Below are 17,644 nucleotides of genomic sequence, written 5' to 3'. Positions count from 1 at the left end.
GAGTGCGCGCGCGTGCCCTAAGCACTCTGCTGGAGGAGGAACGCTCGCCGGCCACAGCAGGGAACGGAGCGCAGGGAGAAGCCGCGCCATGAGCCGGGGGGGCGAGAGAGACGGCGCCCCCGTCTGACATGTGGCAGAGACGCCGCCGCGACGACAGAGAGAGGAGCGCCGGGGGGACCCACGCGAGGAGCGCGGAGGTGAGAGGGACGGCGTCCCTGCCTACACTATGTATCAGTGAGATACGTTCACAGATAAAGTATACCTTAATACTGAATATATAATCAGAATATTAATTAAAGGTTGGATACATCATAATGGGTTTCTGATAGCCACTTATATTTTTGGTACTACAATAAGCTTCTCCATCTTAAGCCATATGCCTGTAGTCTTATTTACAATATTGTGCAATCGTCTGTGTCTGGTTCTACCTCGGATATCTCATGGCGTATACAAAGGCTAATTCCCTTCAGTAATAAAGATTAAACCTCAGACTGTTAGCAAACTTAACCTAAAGCTATGTTTTTTAGTATGTCTGGACTAATGACCCCTAGTCTACTGAGGTAGGATACCTACAAATGCTGACATGTCTGGTTCCTATTTTTTTTTCAATATGGATTTGAAATATAAAATAGCCATTTTTCATGTTCATACTACAAGACCTTACATCCATTTTGTGCTAGAAACTGCAGGAGACTTATGGAAGCAGTCCTACAGCTCTCAGCATTTGGTGCACAAATCAGCAAATCATCCACATACTGTAACAGCACAACTGAGGACTGTGTGGGGATCCAGTTCTGAAGGACTGACTACAGTGCTGCAGAGTATTGTGTCAGTGAATTCTGTGCACCTTGTGGTAACACTGTCCAAGCATATTGTTTTCCCTGAAAAGTAAAAGCAAAAAGATACTGACAGTCCGGATGTAATGGTACAGAGAAAAAAACGTTAGCAAGGTCAATGACAGTGTATACTTACGTGTTTGCTGGGATTTGTGCCAAAAGTGTGGGGGGGTTCGGTACGATGGGCGCGATTGACTCTGTAGCTTTATTCACTTTTCTCAAATCATGGACCATCCTATAAGTTGAGGGCTGGCCAGGGGCGTTTTTTTTCCTTGACTGGGTAAAGGGGTGTGTTACAGGGAGACGTCATAGTGCTCAAAGCACCAGCCTGAAGTAACTGAGTGATATAGACCCATATGGCATTCTCCTGTGCTGGGGAGAGAGGATACTGAGGAAGGCATGGTGGTTTGACTCTGTCCTTCAGTTCCTCTCCAGCAGGGGCTACTGGAAGCCTGCCAATGTCTACTTTTCCCTTAGCCCATAGACTGTCTGGTACTTCTGTCAGTTGTTCTTCATTGTACGGTATGGAAAGCAATCATGGCTTGTACCACACAACTAGGTTTTGAATTTTGGAACACTTCTATCCCTAATGACCCATCGGGTCTGAAATGAAGGAAGGCACTTAATGCTTTTAAAATGTCTGCCCCTATGAGGTTTTTGGGAGAGGTGTGGCTGACTAAAAACCTTGTTGGAAGTTTGTGTTGGGGTGAGATGTGCAATGTCATTGGCTTAGTCAAATAAGTCTTTTCTGGTTTCCCCTCTACCCCCACTACATCAAAATAGTCATCAGAAATGTCCAGTGGATCAACATTTGACACGACCGATTTGGCTGCTCCAGTATCAATTAAAAAATCTAGTGGTTTACCATCCTCCAAGGTAACAGTTACCATAGGCGTCGGTCCTGGATTGTCAGGGACCGCTAAGGGGTGCATGAATACTGAATTGCCAACTTCCTATAGCTGCTGCTGAGCGGCAGGCACAGATGAAAGGTGAGGAGGAGGCACATCTGTGTCTGTGTGCAGCTTCAGTTGTGAGGACAACCTAGCGTTCCATTTGATGTAACATACATAGTAACCTACATAGTTTTAAGATTGAAGGAAGACTAAGTCCATCTAGTTCAACCCATAGCCTAACATGTTGATCCAGAGGAAGGCAAAAAAAACCATGTGACAAACACTAAGCTCCACATTGGGGAAAAAATTCCTTCCCGACTCCATACGACAATCAGACTAGTTCCCTGGATCAATGTGAAAAAAATCGCTGCACTACTGTATATTGGTGCACAAGTAGGGGCCAAACCCACTGATAAATAGAAAAAGCCTCGGCAAGTATACCACGTAGGAGCTTTCACAAGTGTAATAGCCCTTGATATCGTATTGCTTGCCCGTATGAGGATGATAGACTGTACTGCCTTTCATGACGTTGCTACATTGTCTACACTGGAGACATGGGAAAGTTCCCATTCTGGGATTCTGGAGGAATCTCTGGCTAGGTCCCAGTTTAGTGCTGCCATCCGCCCTTCCTTTTAGGCCCTTTCCCCTCCCCCATCCTTTCATTCCATTTGTCTTATCCTTGTTTTGTCTTCCCTCCCACGTTGTAATCCCTGAACCGGGATAATATGTAACACTGATATTGATAATTGTATAAACTGTTATGCCAATGTATTTACATTGTTCTACTTTTTTGCAGTTAACTGATGAAGGTCACTATGACCGAAACGTTTTTATGCTTATGGACTGCAAATAATCTATGCTTATGGACTGCAAATAAAATTTCACCGCTTTGAATATTTGAGTGCCGAGGCTTTTTCTATAGTTCCCTGGATCAACGCCCTATGAAGGAATCTAGTATATATAACCTGTAATATTATACTTTTCAAGAAAGGCATCCATGCCCTTCTTAAATGTTAGAAGTGAATCACTCATTACAACATCATGCGGCAGAGAGTTCCATAGTCTCACTGCTCTTACAGTAAAGAATCCCCATCTCTGATTATGATTAAACCTTCTTTCCCCCAGACGTAGAAGATGCCCCCTTGTCCCCGTCTCTGGCCTCAGAGTAAAAAGATCAGTAGAAAGGTCTTTGTACTGTCCCCTCATATACTTGTACATAGTTATAAGATCACCCCTAAGCCTTCTTTTTTCCACAGTAAATAACCCCAAGTGTAATAACCTGTCTTGGTATTGCAGACCCCCCTGTCCTCTAATAACCTTGGTTGCTCTTATCTGCACCCTCTCTAGTTCAGCTATGCCTTTCTTATACACCGGAGACCAAAACTGTACACAGTATTCTAAGTGTGGTCGCACTAGTGACTTGTATAGAGGTAAAATTATGTTCTCCTCATGAGCATCTATGCCTCTTTTAATGCATCCCATTATTTTATTTGCCTTTGTTGCAGCTGCCTGACACTGGCCACTAAACGTGAGCTTGTCGTCCACCAATACACCCAGGTCTTGTTCAGTTACAGTTTTGCCCAGTGTTTTACAATTAAGCATATAATTATACATTTTATTTCCTCTGCCCAAGTGCATTACCTACATTTATCCCCATTAAAGCTCATTTGCCATTTATCAGCCCAAGCTTCTAGTTTACATAGATCCTCCTGTAATATAAAATTGTCCTCCTCTGTATTGATTACCCTGCAGAGTTTAGTGTCATCTGCAAATATTGAAATATTACTCTGTATGCCCCCTACAAGGTCATTAATAAATATGTTAAAAAGAAGGGGGCCCAATACTGACCCCTGTGGTACCCCACTATTAACCGAGACCCAGTCTGAGTGTTTTCCATTAATAACCACCCTTTGTTTCCTATTACTGAGCCAATTCTTAACCCACATACATATATTTTCCCCTATCCCCATTGTTCTCATTTTATGTATCAACCTTTTGTGTGGAACCGTATCAAAAGCTTTTGAAAAGTCCATATACACAACATCCACTGCATTTGCTTGGTCCAATCCAGAACTTGCCTCCTCATAAAAACTGGTTTGCCACAGTTAAAGTAGATTATTGGTGTACGTCTATTGTTCCCATCCGTGGCTGCCTGGAAATTGATTCCTATCCTCTGCCCCCCCACCTTCTGCCTCTGGCATTCGCGTGGGTGGATTCTTCTTCCTTTGCAACTTTTACAGGATTTGATGTCATCCCATTCCGGTCAGATCATACCCGATGTAGCTTAGTGTTCGGGTGTTGGCAGTCACATAACTGAAAATGATATTTCCCTTCACATCTCCTGCCTTTGCTTTAGTCAAAGCTTCTAAATCTCTCCAGGTACAGTTATAAGTCACTCGTATCTCCTGTAGGGATCTGACAAATGCTGCTGGGTGTGGAAACTGTTTTAGCATGGCAAGCTGGTCTCCTGGGCTCCGTGGTCGTTATTCAGTTACCCTAACCTCCCTTGTGTCACCTCTATCCCACACCAGTTTCGGTATCTCAAAAGAGAACAAGGTCTCACCCTTCATCTCTCCGTCATCTACTAGCTGTCCTGTCTGATCCAGGGTAGTCATTTTTGCAGCAGTGGGGGAGGAAACGTCTAGTCCACGCTGTGGGGAATCTGTTTGCATGATATGAGTCTTGGTGTACAGGGGGTACATTTGGGCAGTATGTCCAGTATTTGTCAGGTATGCACCGTTTGCCATCTTATGTCAAGGAGCACCACAGGAAAAGAAAATGTCTCTACAGTCTGGGTTCTGTTGTCCACAGTTCCAACATGACTACTCGTAGTGGTAGTCTGCTGAATTGTTTGAGGGTCATACAAATGCTAACACTTATTGCCTGTCTTAACTTCCTTGTAACCACCCTTCAGCACATCCTTTGAAACTTTCAACCAACTCTTGGCGGTACTCTCCAAACCGTGATCTTTCAACCAACCATGATTATTCTCTATAAACCTTTCCCATTTATCTTTCCTTAAAACACCACTTGCATTCCTGTGCTTTTCAACTTTTCAACAACTTTCCACATTTTTCCACTTCACGCTTTCCTTCTCTGCTCTCAACTATCTAAAATTGTTGGAACTGCATATCATTCTCCTCTCAATCTACTTCTTTCTGCAGGTTGTTTCCCATCTTGCTTTGATTTACTAATCCCCAAAATCCTCTTCTGACTTTAATTGCAAGAGTACTACTTTATTCTGGATTCGTTGCTTAAGCACAAAGCCATCTTCTGACTCTAATTGCACAGTACCTTTTGATTCCACCGCTGGTCTAGCCTTAGAAGAGGCTATAAGTACAGTATAGGCTCAATTAGTGTCTGAATTCTAGCACCCAAATGGGTTAATTGAAAGAAACATGGCACTCCCAACTAATCCCTCTTCATCGTCTCCCAGACACATTGCCATATATTTCTAGCGGCTGTGCCTGGTATTGCAGCTCATTTTCATTCACTAGAACCATGCAGTCATCAAATTAGCAGGCTTCTGTGATAATATCTGTCTAATAATGTGCCTTGTAGTCAATTAAAGGGGTTATCTATAAACAGAGCAATTAGACAACATGAGCCATTAAGCTCAGTTATTTGTTACAACAAGGATGCACGCTGTCGATGTCACATCACCGTTGCTGCCAAAACATTGAGATCCAAGCAGCTGCAGGGCGCCGATGTTAGACCAAGGGAGGAGAAGTACCTGTTCTGTTTGCTTTTTTAGAAATTTTACAGAATTTGGGGTCCACTTTCATGAAAGGGGACAATCCCTTTAAGTTATTTAACCAGCTGTGACAAGAAAACTGGGTTTCAATTTGGAACACTACTGTGACATTACAAGTAGGTTTCAGTCAACTAAACTATTGTGACATTGCAAGTGTGTCTTACTTTAATCAAGATTCAGTTGGGTAACTAATATGACATCCATCACAAATGTATTTGTCATTTAGGCTGCTATGACATCAGAAATGTATTTTAATTTGGTAAACTGCTGTGACATTACAAATGAATTTCAGTCCAGTAAGCTGATGTGCCATCACAAGTGAGTGTGAGTAGGGTAACTGTTGTGACATCACAAGTGAGTGTGCGTATGGTAAATGCTGTGACATCACAAGAGAGTATGAGTAGGGTAACTGCTGTGCCATCACAAATGAGTGTGAGTATGGTAACTTCTGTGACATCTCAAGACAGTATGAGTAGGGTAACTGCTGTGCCATCACAAGTGAGTGAGAGTAGCGTAGCTGCTGTGACATCACAAGTGAGTGTGAGTATGGTAACTGCTGTGACATCACAAGAAAGTGTGAGTAGGGAAACTGCTGTGACATCACAAGAGAGTATGAGTATGGTAACTGATGTGCCATCACAAGTGAGTGCGAGTAGCGTAGCTGCTGTGACATCACAAGGGAGTGTGAGTAGGGTAATTGCTGTGACATCACAAGGGAGTGTGAGTAGGGTAACTGCTGCGACATCACAAGTGAGTGCGAGTATGGTAACTGCTGTGCCATCACATGTGAGTGCAAGTAGCGTAGCTGCTGTGACATCACAAGGGAGTGTGAGTAGGGTAATTGCTGTGACATCACAAGGAAGTGTGAGTAGGGAAACTGCTGTGACATCACAAGAGAGTATGAGTATGGTAACTGATGTGCCATCACAAGTGAGTGCGAGTAGCGTAGCTGCTGTGACATCACAAGGGAGTGTGAGTAGGGTAATTGCTGTGACATCACAAGGGAGTGTGAGTAGGGTAACTGCTGCGACATCACAAGTGAGTGCGAGTATGGTAACTGCTGTGCCATCACACGTGAGTGCAAGTAGCGTAGCTGCTGTGACATCACAAGGGAGTGTGAGTAGGGTAATTGCTGTGACATCACAAGGGAGTGTGAGTAGGGTAACTGCTGTGACATCACAAGGGAGTGTGAGTAGGGCAACTGCTGTGACATCACAAGGGAGTGTGAGTAGGGCAACTGCTGGATATCACAAGGGAGTGTGAGTATGGCAACTGCTATGACATCAAGAGAGTGTGAGTAGGGCAACTGCTGTGACATCAAGGGAGTGTGTGTAGTGTAACTGCTGTGACATCACAAGAGAGTGTGAGTAGCGTAACTGATTGAACTATCTGTCCCTTCCCAGAGGTATCAATGGGAGTAGTTGTTGTCCGGTTCCTGTTCTCGGGCGCAAAATTTACTGTGGGCGCAACAGGCCCACCAGAGTTGATGATGAGTCCGGATTAGAGGTGGAAAGAACGAGTTCAGTGAATCAATAGAGTACATGCCCACAAGGGTGTCCAATATAAGATTCCACTTTAATTAAGTGCAGGAGGGGCTTATATACCCCCTTGGTTATAAAGGGCTTTATTCCAACAAGCAAGAACTGGTTTGTAGGATTCAGAGATAGTTGTGTCTAACTGTCTGGTTCGATCCAGAATCTCAGGGACTCTTAGGGACTTGGAATGTGTAGGGGGAAGGTTTCTGTGTTAAAAGTTCTGCATGATAAATTTTAGAGCATAAAATGGGAGCTGAGAAGACAAAATGGATTCTGATTTCCCACACCCTGCTCCAAGATGGCGCTGCTGCTGCCTTTCTGCAAGCTGCGCTAGTCCTCTTCTTCCGAATTTCCCTGACTGATGACGTAATTTGGGATAGTATTGCTTGCGCTGTTTGCGGTCTCTGCCTCTCTTCTTTTGGATGAATTCCTGGCGCTCCAAAGCGTCTATAGTATTATTTCTGTGTCTCACAGCTGTATGAAGCTCCTGTGTGAGTGATGCTTTCCCAGTCTACTATTACCTCCTTGTTGCCATGGGTGAGTCCCAACACCAATCACAGGTCTACAAGGGTAAAAGTGTTTTAAAAGTAAGAGGTGATTTTTAGATATGATCGATCGCTAAATTCAGTAAAAATATAGAAAAAATTCGTTCACGTAGTTTTTACACAAACAAAGGCTTTTTCTTGCACCACCATGCACCATACCTTGACCCCTTTGCTTGACCTTTGGTGGATGTGACTCGCCCAGGGGAATGGGGATGATTCGGTACCCGGGCGTGTCCGAGACTTCACGCTCTTTTGCAGGTACGCCCCTTATTTTCTCGCGGTTACGCCCTTCTTCTCGCTCAGCGACCCAACAATGGCGGCAAACTTCACCACAACTTTACACACACAGTTCAGAATAAAGGCGCACAGTACCCGGTGGCAACGGGCAAAACACTTCATCGTTGCAGTGGGCATGTGATCCTGTTCGTGACACCAAGTAGGAGATGACTCGCCCAGGGGAATGGGGATGACTCGTTACCCGGGCCTTTAGCCTGGCCTTGTAGGGATGTCGCGGTGGTCGGCTCCCAGGCCCGTACCCTGGGGTCGCTCCTTAAAAAGGGTGGATAATTGGTTGATTTTATAAAAGAAAGAGTTTGTGACGCCACCTGTGGCTTCTGGTGAGAATCACCAGCGCTGCGCAGTCCACTGAGGCTGATGATAAGGCAGCTTGATGGTATAGCTCCCCACAGGTGGAGCTAGGCCTCAGGGCAGTGTAGGGAAAGGGAATGCCGGACAGGCGAGACCGAGCCGGGTCAGAGCAAGAACAGGGACAGACACGATAGTCACTTCAGTACTTTTTACTGATGGAAATTCAGGCACGTCCTGGAGCACTGTAGGGTGAAGGGTGCATGTCAGGATCCTCCCCAATGAGCGGGTTTTGGGCCTCCTGTTTCTTGCCTCTGCGTAGTAAGTTTCTGACCTGCCTGGAGCTAGGCCTAACTTTGTCTCTGTCCTGCGCTGGCTGACCTTGCGGTAGGGCCTTTTCTTGGAGTGCACGCTCCCGACTTACGGGGCCTATGTGTCTCCTGGCTCTGTTACGTATCAGCACTTTAGCGATCCTGGGACTTGTAGTTCTCCAGGGATTCTGGTTTATCTTACTGGGTCGTGGAGATCCTGGTAAGCTTCGGACCCGGTGTCCGGTAACTGCTTCGGGGTGAGCCAGTTAAGCTCCTCTGCCCCCTATGTACTAACTCTCCTCTCTTCTCGCCTTCGGCCTACTCGGGCCCTCACTAGGATACTCACACTAACGGCAGCTTGCCGCGCTTCACCGATCTTATGGCACACCTAAAGCTCACCTCACTGAGCTACAACTGAGTCTCGACTGTGCTCCACTGCTGACTAACCTCTCTTAGGCTTCTACTGCAGGAACTCTCTCAACAGGTTTGCTCTCTGTCGACTCCAGTCTAGACTAACTCTGACTGCTGCCTGGCTCCACCTTTCCTATTTATCTATCCCTAACGGGCTCCCTCTGGTGGTCTGAGGTGGAAGGTGGAGATGTGTGAATGGTTATGGGGGCCTCTTGTGGAGGAATCCATCAATACACCCTTCTAGGATCTGTGATACCAAGCACAGCTGGGCGTCACATTCCACCCTAGTTAAACTCAGCACTCCCGGGCTGAAGTACATTTTTATAATAACATTAATAACATGAACAATGCATGAACAATAAGAACAATCTTCGCTTTATGGGAGGCACGAATCTTAAACGTTGCATAACAAAAACAAATGCAAAGCGTCCTCAGAATTCAAGTCTCCTATAGTGAGGTTCCCAAGGAGGATGTCCATCTCACAGAGTAGAGTACTTGGTGGTTTTGAGGGACCTGTCCTAAACCCTCTACGTAGGCCCTGGGGTGGCTGCAGAGCATGAAGATCCCGAGTTGGACCTCCAAAAGAGCCACTCCAGACAGGTTTTTCTTCTGAGGTCACCTAAAGGAACACTCCAGGGAGCGCAATTATATACAATAAGAGTTTTTGGGCTGCGCATAGTCCTCAGCCACGAAGTTCTTTAGGTAAATAGCAAAGAAATTAATGAGGTAAAGCACAAATTGATAAAAACATGAGTGAAATTACACAATTAATTCAGTACATTTCAAGTTAATATGCAATACCCCAGGGGTAACTATTTACACATTCAGAAATTTTTACCAACTACTGAGTGTACCTCACAGGGGGTTTACCTCTCGTGCTACGTGTTGATCTGCGTAGTGCGGTGGTCTGTGGGGTATAAGTGTCTGTATTCTCAGTTACTCTACCAGTTCTATGTGTGACCATGTTGTAAAACGGCCTTAACCTCTCTCTTGGACTGGCAAGTCTACCATTGGCTGGGCCCTCTTGCTCTGCTCCTGCCGGAGATCCTTCATCCAGGGACACTTCTTGAGCTGGCTCTTCTGCAGCACTTACAGGTTCAACTTGCGGTGGAGGGTTTTCTGGCTGTTCATAGAATTGGAGTACTGGGATGATTACTGCTCCTCCTATCTGAGGCCAATCTGCTGGGAAGTCTCCTAGGTCAGTGTGGATCACTGTTTCTTTAGGTTCTTCCGGGATTGTGAGAGGCACTTTTTCTTGGGGTATCAGTAATTCTGGACACAATTTTAGGTGGTCCCTGGACACTGTTGTAGATGTTTTTCCTCCATCTCGACTGATCTTGCATGTCTTCTTATTGTCAAATCTTGATGGTAAAACAGTATAGGGGTCTTTTTCCCACTGGTCATCAAGTTTGTGGTTACGTCTTTTCCTTTTTAGTACTGTTTCACCTGGTGTGAAAGGTTCTGCGGGTGCGTTTTTGTTGTATTGACTCTCCTGCTTTTCTCTCACCTGAGTAAGACTGTCCTTGACACAAGCTTGTACTCTTCTGTACTGCTCTTGTCTCGTCTTGTTCCAGTCCTCAGTGGTCATATCAGCTTCAGGCTCCACAACACCAAGCTCCAAATCCATGGGCAGCTTTCTTGGCCTTGCCCGCATGAGATATGCTGGAGTGCAATTGGTGGAACTGACTGGTATATGATTATGCAGATCCACTAAGTTAGGTAGTAGGTCTGGCCACTGGTTTCTCTCCTCAAGTGGTATGGTCTTTAGCAGGTCGATGATGATGTTGTTCATCTTTTCGCAGAGACCGTTGGTTTGTGGGTGTTAAGGTGTAGTTCTTATCTTTTTACAGCCGTAGAGATGGCAGAACTCCTTGAACAACTCAGCCTCAAAGGCCGGGCCTTGGTCCGTCAGCACCTCCTCAGGGTAACCATGAGGTCTACAGAAATACGCTTGGAACGTCTTTGCTGCTGTCTCTGCCGTCTGATCTTTGACGGGGGTGACCACCAGGAAACGTGAGTAGTGATCCACCATGGTCAAAGCATAGGAGTACCCTGACCTGCTGGGGGAGAGCTTGACATGGTCCAGAGCCACGATCTCCAAGGGTCGAGTCGTCTTGATGGGTTGCAGGGGTGCCTTCTGGCTGCTCAAGTCTTTTCTTCTTAGGCCACAGGGTCCACAGTCCCGGCACCAGCTCTCAATGGAGCTGTGCATTCCTACCCAGTAGAATCGACACTTCAGCAGGGTCTCTAGCTTTTTCCAGCCAAAGTGCCCCGCCTGATCGTGGTAAGCCTCTAACACCATCTGGATGTCTGTCTTCGGGACCACTATCTGCCATACCATCTCATGGGTTCTTGGATTAACATACCTCCGGCACAGCTTCTCACGGTAGATAAGCAGCCGGCTTCTCTCGTTCCACAGCTGCTTTGCTTGGAGAGACGCATCCTTCTCCAGGGAGCCACCTTCTTGGGTTATCAGCTCCTTTATGCGGCTGACAACCGGGTCACTGTACTGGGTCTCTTTCCAGCTGTGGTGAGGCAGGGGGTTTAACGTCTTTCCACGCTGCTTCCTGGAGGCTCGTTGCTCATGGATCATCCCATTCCAGTGAAAGGCAGGTAGCTCTATCTCTTCCAGGTCATCCACTTATTTTTCCGTGTCTGACTGGTGAGGCATCCTAGACAGGGCATCGGCGTTGGCGTTCTTGCGGCCCGCCCGGTTTTTAATTGTAAATTAATAGTTTGACAGCCGAGCCATCCATCGTTGTTCCAGTGCCCCCAACTTAGCTGTTTCAAGATGGGTCAAGGGGTTGTTATCAGTAAAGGCAGTAAACTTACTGGAGGCCAGGTAGTGCTTGAACCTTTCAGTGCTGGCCCAGACCAAGGCCAGGAACTCCAACTTAAAACTGCTATAGTTCTCTGGGTTTCTCTCAGTCGGGCGGAGCTTCCTGCTTGCGTATGTGATCACTTTCTCTTGCCCATTCTGCTTCTGACTTAGAACAGTGCCCAATCCTTCGTTGCTGGCATCTGTATACAGCAGGAACGGTTGGCTGTAGTCAGGGTAGGCTAGGATCTCATCACCTGTCAGGATCTCCTTCATCTCCAGAAACGACTCGGCTTGCTCCTTAACCCAGTGGAATGGGGGGGTTTTTGCCTTTGGGGGACTGCCCTACCAGGAGGTCTTGCAGAGGAGCTGCTTTCTTAGTGTAGTCCTTTACGAACCTCCGGTAGTATCCTACTAGTCCCAGGAACTGACTCACCTCCTTGAGGTTCTTCGGCTCCGGCCACTTCTGGATGGCTGTGACTTTCCCCGGGTCTGGTGCTACCCCTTCTGGACTGACAATGTGCCCCAGGTACTGTACCTTTCTCTTGAGCAGGTGGCACTTTGAGGGCTTCAACTTCATCCCGTACCGGGACAGTGACTCAAATACCTCTGTCAGGTGTTTCAAGTAGTCCTTGTACGTTCTGGAGTACACTATCACGTCGTCCAGGTTAAGTAACACAGTCTCGAAGTTGCGGTGTCCCAGGCAGCACTCCATCAATCTCTGGAGAGTTCCGGGGGCATTGCAGAGTCCAAACGGCATACTGTTGAACTCGCAGAGTTCCATCGGGGTGGTGAAGGCTGTCTTCTCAGCCACAGCTACTTGCCAGTACCCACTAGTGAGGTCAAGGGTGGAAAAGTAATTTGCAGACTTTAAGGCAGCTAGGGACTCCTCTATGCGTGGTAAAGGGTATGCATCTTTATGTGTAATGCGATTTACTTGGCGGTAATCTACACACATTCTCATGCTCCCGTCCTTTTTCCTAACCAGCACTAGGGGAGCCGCCCAGGGACTACCGCTACCCCTTATCACTCCCTCCTTCCTCATGTCATGCAGCATTTCTTTTGCCTTCTGGTAGTGAGCTGGGGGTATAGGCCTATAACATTCTTTGATTGGGCAATGGTTGCCTGTGGGGATATGATGTTGAACCCCCTTAACCCTCCCGAAGTCAAGTGGATGTTTACTGAACACCTGCGAGTATTCTTGAACCACCCGGTGTACACCCTGAGTGATGTCCGTCCCAACATGGAGCTGTTGACACCAATCCTCCACCTGGGTTGCAGGGTCATTATCCTCTACTTCTTCTGGTGAGGTTAAGGACTCCGCCTCATGGATGCAGTTGTTATTGACAGCATATAATTTGGCAACAGTGGCATAACGTGGCAGTTTGACCTCATCTTCCCCTAAGTTGAGAAGACGGGCGGGCACCCTCCCATTACATACATCTACCTCTCACCCGGCGGTTAAGAGCGTGGGTCTATGCTCGGAGCAAAGGGGTTCTACTACTGCCTGGTAGCTCTGTCCTCTAAGACCTATGGCTGCTCTACACCAGATGAGCATTTCACTCATTGGAGGGATAACAATGGGTATGGGGTCTGTTACCCGCACGTTACCGATTTCACCGTCTGTTAACCTTACTTGCTGTTGATACATCAGGACTTGGATTTCCCTCTGCAGTGCCCTCCTCTGTCTCGGCCTGGCAGTGTCGGCTATCTGTTGGAGCAAGAACACAACTTCTCCCAAACAATTACCAACAATGTTAGTGCTAAGTACCATATACGGATTTGTGTCATCAGGATTAGTCTCTACTACAATTAGTCCCTGGTCCTTCAGCTCCACTCTCCCCACTTTTATAGTCACGTCCTTAACCCCGAGTAGGTTAAGGGGGAGTCCATTTGAAGCATATACTGATAGATTTGGAGCTGGCGGACGTAGGTCGTCCATGGACCAGAACCTCTTGTAGAGGACGTCAGGCATGATGGTTACCTGAGATCCTGTGTCCAGCAGGGCATGCGTTGGGATCCCATCCAGTACAATGGAAAGAAAAGGTCTTCCTCCGACGAACCTGTTGTACCAGTCTGATGGGCCTGGTGAGTTTACTCCTGGGTGTCGGCCCTCGGACCCAGGGTTTTCTCGTTTAAAGGACAATTCTGGGCGATGTGTCCAGTCTTGCGGCAGCGGTAACAGGCAGGGTCCTTCTGTGGACGGCGCTGGTCACTGGTCCTCGGCGAGGGCGGTGTTGGCCTCATCCTCCTTCGCATCCAGGGGACATCCTCAGGGCTATCGGCTACCAGAATCTTCCCTCCTTCCTCGGGCTCCGTCCGCAGCTGCAGAGCACTCAGCACAGTGGTCAGAGTTTTGCTCAACTGACGCTCTTCAGAGCGCAAACTGTCCAGTTCTTTAGGGGACGTCGCTGGAACTTTAGCTTCAGCAGCCACTGGGGAAAAGGTGGGCGTTGCAGGCTCTGGGGTTGCCCCACCTTGGTAACGTTGGATGGCATTGGTTTCCAGGGGCTGCAGTCCTTTTATAGCCACGTCCTTCAGATTATCAAAGGTGGCATCTGGATGATCCAGGGACCACCAACGCACAGTCCTGCTGTCCTCTGGAGACCTCAGTCCCCGGACAAACTGTTCCTTCAGCATTTTGTTCTCATTCTCAACGCTGGTTGGACTAACCTGGTTCAGAGCCCACAGGGCCCCTTGAAGACGCCAGGCGTAGTCCCGAACATTGTCCTCCGGTTGTTGGGAGCAGCTGTAGAACCTCATCCAATGGTCCACCTCAGTAAGGTCCTCAAATACAGTCTGTGGTTTTTGAAAGATTGCGGACACTGACTCCTGGTCTGCGGCCGACCATGTTTCCACTTCCCGTTCCGCAGCACCGGTCAGTTGTCCTAATACAATGGCGGCTCTTTGTTTGCCGGTCATAGAGTACATGTCCAAGATACCACTTATCTTCCGTTTGAATCCAGACAGGGTATCTGGTTTGCCGTTGTACTGGGGGAGCCACTTTGCTCCAGGAATGTATGGTAAAGTCATAGGAATGACGGGTGTTACAGGCGCTGCTGGTGGAGCGGCGGCTTCGGCCTGCTCATCATCGGGCGCGGGTTGAACTTCAGGGACGTTGACCGGCAGGTCGACGTTCTGCTGTTCATCGGACATCTTGGCGCCCCCCTAGTTAACCGTGGCCTACCTTCTAGTTCTTCTTCCGGTAGGCCTCAGCTCCGCAGGTGACGGTTGTCTTCAGGACCTTGCGTCGCTTGCGTCCTATGTCAGAGCGTTCAGCGATGCTCCGTACAGGACCTGGGGCTTCTTGGTTTGAAGTCAAGGCGTGGGGGCGTGTCTGAGAATTCGCACTCTTTTGCAGGTACGCCCCTTATTTTCCCACGGTTACGCCCTTCTTCTCGCTCAGCGACCCAACAATGGTGGCAAACTTCACCACAACTTTACACACACAGTTCAGAACAAAGGCGCACAGTACCCGGTGGCAACGGGCAAAACACTTCGTCGTTGCAGCGGGCACGTGATCCTGACACCAAGTAGGAGATGATTCGCCCAGGGGAATGGGGATGACTCGGTACCCGGGCCTTTAGCCTGGCCTTGTAGGGATGTCGCGGTGGTCGGTTCCCGGGTCCTTACCCTGGGGTCGCTCCTTAAAAAGGGTGGATAATTGGTTGATTTTATAAAAGAAAGAGTTTGTGACGCCACCTGTGGCTTCTGGTGAGAATCACCAGCGCTGCGCAGTCCACTGAGGCCGATGATAAGGCAGCTTGATGGTATAGCTCCCCACAGGTGGGGCTAGGCCTCAGGGCAGTGTAGGGAAAGGGAATGCAGGACAGGCGAGACCGAGCCGGGTCAGAGCAAGAACAGGGACAGACACGATAGTCACTTCAGTACCCTTTACTGATGGAAATTCAGGCACGTCCTGGAGCACTGTAGGGTGAAGGGTGCATGTCAGGATCCTCCCCAATGAGCGGGTTTTGGGCCTCCTGTTTCTTGCCTCTGCGTAGTAAGTTTCTGACCTGCCTGGAGCTAGGCCTAACTTTGTCTCTGTCCTGCGCTGGCTGACCTTGTGGTAGGGCCTTTTCTTGGAGTGCACGCTCCCGACTTACGGGGCCTATTTGTCTCCGGGCTCTGTTACGTATCAGCACTTTAGCGATCCTGGGACTTGTAGTTCTCCAGGGATTCCGGTTTATCTTACTGGGTCATGGAGATCCTGGTAAGCTTCGGACCCGGTGTCCGGTAACTGCTTCGGGGTGAGCCAGTTAAGCTCCTCTGCCCCCTATGTACTAACTCTCCTCTCTTCTCGCCTTCGGCCTACTCGGGCCCTCACTAGGCTACTCACACTAACGGCAGCTTGCCGCGCTTCACCGATCTTATGGCGCCGGCACACCTAAAGCTCACCTCTCTGAGCTACAACTGAGTCTCGACTGTGCTCCACCGCAGACTAACCTCTCTCAGGCTTCTACTGCAGGAACTCTCTCAACAGGTTTGCTCTCTGTCGACTCCAGTCTAGACTAACTCTGACTGCTGCCTGGCTCCACCTTTCCTATTTATCTATCCCTAACGGGCTCCGTCTGGTGGTCTGAGGTGGAAGGTGGAGATGTGTGAATGGTTATGGGGGCCTCTTGTGGAGGAATCCATCAATACACCCTTCTAGGATCTGTGATACCAAGCACAGCTGGGCGTCACAGATGATTTTGTTGTCATTAGATTGGTTAGAAATTAATGGACGCTGCGCTGTTATTGGCTGCTGTCTGCAGAGAAGATTTTCTTAACTCAGCTTTCAAAGAGTGTGGTGGTGTCCATAGCATCCAATCATAGCACAGCTTTCATTTTACCTCAGCAGTATAAGAACTGAAAGCTGCTCTGTGATTGGTTGCTAGGGTAAAAAGGCAGATTTTCTTTTAGACAGAGTTCATAAGAGTGTGGTGGTGTGCTTACCACAATTCCTTTCAGGATTTAGTGGTTGTAGTGGACTAAGCTTCTGTTTCTAACAACGTGATCAAAATGACTACAAGGGGGTGTCGTAATTCACCTGACAACTTTTGCTGCATTTGAGGTTGTTTTGTAGTGAAGAAACAACGAAGGAACATTACAGACTTCATTAGAAAGGTGTATTACGTGTACTTTGGTGTAAATATAGGTGATCAGGACAAGTTGTAGTACAACAGTGGTCTGAAGGGAAGAAAGAGAGCTTTCGTTTTGGCGTGCCTATGATCTGGAGGGAACCGCAAAATCAAAGTGATGACTGCTACTTTTGTACGTGCAACGTGGAGAGATTCAACCTTAAAAATAAGAAGGAAATTATATACCCGGACCTTCAGTCAGCGATTCGCCTTGTGCCTCACAATCCAGGAATACCTGTCCCTTTACCTCCGGAGAAACTTGAAGTTACACATGAATCAGAACATGAAGAGTAGGATTCTGATGAAGAATTTCATGCTAGTCCCAACGAACCACAGCTTTTTTCACAGCTCAAATTAAATGATTTAGTCAGGAACGTGGACCTTCCTAAACATTCTGCAAAACTTTTAGGCTCTAGACTAAAGGAAAAGAACCTGCTAGCTCCTGGTATTTGTTTTTCGTGGTACAGAAGCAGAGAAAAGGAATTCCTTCCATACTTTTCTCAAGATGGTGCTCTAGTGTATTGCAGTGATGTTCCTGGGCTGAAGGAAAAGATGAACACTGAGTACAATGAGAGCAAGTGGAAACTCTTTATTGATTCATTCAAAAAAATCTGAAAGCTGTGCTACTGCACAATGGCAGCAAGCATGCTTTAGTGACTGTAGGGCATTGTGTGCACTTGAAGGAAAGCTATGAGAATTTAGACTTTATTCTCAAGAAACTTAACTATGAGGATCAAGGATGGATGGTCAATATGTAGTGATCTGAAAGTTCTCTCTTTGCTCTTTGGGCAGCAAGGAGGATCCACAAAGTACCGATGCTTTTTGTGTGACTG

Source organism: Phyllobates terribilis, unplaced genomic scaffold (assembly GCF_046119375.1).
Source record: "Phyllobates terribilis strain yellow unplaced genomic scaffold, ASM4611937v1 Scaffold_9__5_contigs__length_417890890, whole genome shotgun sequence".
Taxonomy (NCBI): Eukaryota; Metazoa; Chordata; class Amphibia; order Anura; family Dendrobatidae; genus Phyllobates; species Phyllobates terribilis.
The sequence above is the reverse complement of the archived record's forward strand: the minus strand, read 5'-3'. Positions refer to the sequence as shown.